Raw genomic sequence first — 3,133 nt, 5'->3', positions numbered from 1 at the left:
ACCCTGGTCTGGCAGGGGGGTTGGACTAGATGATCTCCAGAGGTCCCTTCAAACCTTGACCATTCTGTGATTCTGTGACCTGGAGTGATGTGACTGAAAGGGATCAAAAAAATCAACAAAAGAGGGCGCATGTTCGCAGGCCCTGGTCCTCATGGGGGACTTCAGCTACCCGGATATTTGTTAGATGGACAACACAACAGTTGCAATCTAGGGAGTTCCTGGAGAGCATTGATGACAAATTCCTCTTCCAAGTGGTAGAGGAGCCAAGGAGGAGAGAGGCTCTGCTGGACCTCATACTCAACCAGAAGTAGGAGCTTGTTAGGGATGTGAAAGTAAAAGGCAGCCTTGGCTGCAGTGAACGTGAGGTGGCAGATTTCAGGATCCTGATGGGAGGGAGCAGGGCAAAAAGCAAGATCACAACCCTGGACTTCAGGAGAGCAGGCTTTGTCCTCTTCAGCGATCTTCTTGAAAGAGTCTGACGGGATAAGGCCCTGGCAGCCAAGCTAGCTGGTTGATACTGAAGGATCACCTAAATCCAAGCTGAAGAGCAGTCCATCCCAATGAGCAGGAAGTCAGGCAAAAATGCCAGGAGGCCTGTGTGGATGAACAAGGAGCTCCTGGCCAAACTCAAACACAAAAAGGAAGCCTACAGAAGATAGAAGCAAGGATGGTGTACTGGATTTACATGGCAAGGTTGGAGCGGGGGGTGGGGGGTTGCAGGGGGATCTTCTGTGAGAAGACACCAGAAGCTGCCCCTATGTCTGACAGAGCCAGTTCCAGCCTGCTCCAAGATGGACCAACTACTGGCCAATCAGTGACATTGGTAACATGTTTAAGAAAGGGTAAAAATACACTGGAGCAGTCTGTTACTGAAGGACTGTGCCTTGTGAACAGACCAATGCTGGAGCAGCTCGTGAAGAACTGCAGCTCGTGGGAAGGACCTATGTTGGAGCAGTTCATGAAGGACTTTCCTGTGGGAGGGACCCCACACTGGAGCAGGGGAAAAATGTGAGGAGGAAGGAGCAGCAAAGACAATGTGTGATGAACCAACCGCAACCCCTGTTCCCCATCCCTCTGTGCTGCTCAGGGAGAGTAAAGGAGGTAGAAGAATTGGGAGTAAAGTTGAGCCTTGGAAGAAGGGAGGGATGGGGGAAGGTGTTTTTAGATTTGTTCTTATTTCTCATTGTTCTACTCTGTTTAATTGGCAATAAATTAAATTAGTTTCCTTAAGTCGAGTGTGGTTTTGCCTGTGATGGTAATTGCTGAGTAATCTCCCTGTTCTTATCTTGACCCATGAGCTTTTTGATATATTTTCTTCCCCCTGTCCTGTAGATGGAGGAGTGATAGACTGGCTTGGTGGGCACCTGGCAGCCAGCCCAGGTCACCCAACCACAGATGGGTAACCTGGGAGGAATACAGGAACATTGTCTGAGCATGCAGGAACGAGGAAAGCCAAAGCCCAAATGGAATTGGATCTGGCCAGGGATATCAAGGACAAATAGAAGGGCTTTTCTAAGTACATAGGTGACAAAAGGAAGACTAGGGAAAACATGGGCCTGCTGTTGAATAAGACGGGGACCTGCTGACATAAGACATGGAAAAGGCTCAGGTACCAAATGTCTTCTTCACCTCAGTCTTTCCTGGCAAGACCAGCCTTCAGAAATCCCAGGTCCCAGAGACCAGGGGGAAAAGCTGGAGCAAGGAAGATGTACCTTTGGTGGAAGAGGATCAAGTCAGGGAATACTTAAGCAACCTGGACATACATAAGTCCATGGGCCCTGATGGGATGCACCCATGAGTGCTGAGAGAGCTGGCTGATGTCATTGTGATGCCGCTCTTGATAATCTTTGCTTGATCATAGTGATTGGGAGTGGTGCCTGAGGACTGGAGGAAAGAAAATGTCCCTCCTATCTTCAGGAAGGGCAGGAAGGAGGACCCAGGGAGCTACAGGCCAGTCAGGCTCACCTCCATTCCTGGGAAGGTAATGGAGCAACTATTCCTGGAAGCCATTTCCAGGCACAAGAAGGACCAGAAGGTGATTGGGTGTAGCCAGCATGGATTCACCAAGGGGAAGTTGTGCCTGATCAAAACTGATAAACTTCTATGATGAAATGACTGGCCTGGTAGTTGAGGGGAGAGAAGTGAGTATTGTCTACCTAGACTTGAGTAAGGTTTTTGACACAGTCTCCCATAAAATACTCATATAGAAACTGATAAAGTATGGACTGGATGAGCAGACAGTGAGGTGGACTGAAAATTGGCTGAACAGCTGGGCCCAGACTGGTGATCAGTGGCATGAATTCTAGTTGGACACCAGTGACAAGCGGTGTATCCTGGGGTCCAGTCCTATTTAACATCTTCATTAATGATCTGGATGATGGGCCACAGTGTACCCTCAGCAAGTTTGCAGATGACACAAAAGTGGGAGGAGCGGCCGATACACCAGAGGGTCCTGCTGTCAACCAGAGGAACCTCAACAGGCTGGAGAAATGAGCTGAAAGGAACCTCATGCAGTTCATCAAGAGGAGGTGTGAAGTCCTGCACCTAGGGAGGAACAACCCCAGGCACCAGTACATGTTGGGGGCCACCCAGCTGGAAAGCAGCTTGGCAGAAAAGGACCTAGGGGTCCTGGTGGACACCAGGTTGAACATGAGCCAGCAATATGCCCTTGCCACAAAGAGGGCAAACAGTATCCTGGGCTGCGTTAGGGGAACTGTTGCTAGCAGCCTGAGGGAGGTGAGCCTTCCCCTACTGGTGAGGCCACACCTGGAGTATTGCACCCAGTTGCAGGCTCCTCAGTACAAGAGAGACATGGACATGCTGGAGAGAGTCCAGCAAAGAGCCACAAAGATGATTAATGTTTTGGAGCCTCTCTCCTATGAGAAAAGGCAAGAGGCAATGGGCACAAGCTGAAACACAGGAGGTTCTGTCTGAGAATCAGGAAACACTTTTTCACTGTGAGGGTGACTGAGCACTGGAACAGGTTGCCCAGAGAGATTGTGGAGTCTTCTTCCTTGGAGATATTCAAAAGCTGTCTGGAGATGGTCTTGGGCAACTAGCTCTAGGTGGCACTGCTTGAGCAGGGGGTTTGGACCAGGTGACCTCCAGAGGTCCCTTCCAACCTCAACCATTC

The sequence above is a fragment of the Charadrius vociferus genome, unplaced genomic scaffold, assembly GCF_000708025.1.
Source record: "Charadrius vociferus isolate BGI_N301 unplaced genomic scaffold, ASM70802v2 scaffold318, whole genome shotgun sequence".
NCBI lineage: Eukaryota > Metazoa > Chordata > Aves > Charadriiformes > Charadriidae > Charadrius > Charadrius vociferus.
This window is presented reverse-complemented; position numbering follows the sequence as displayed.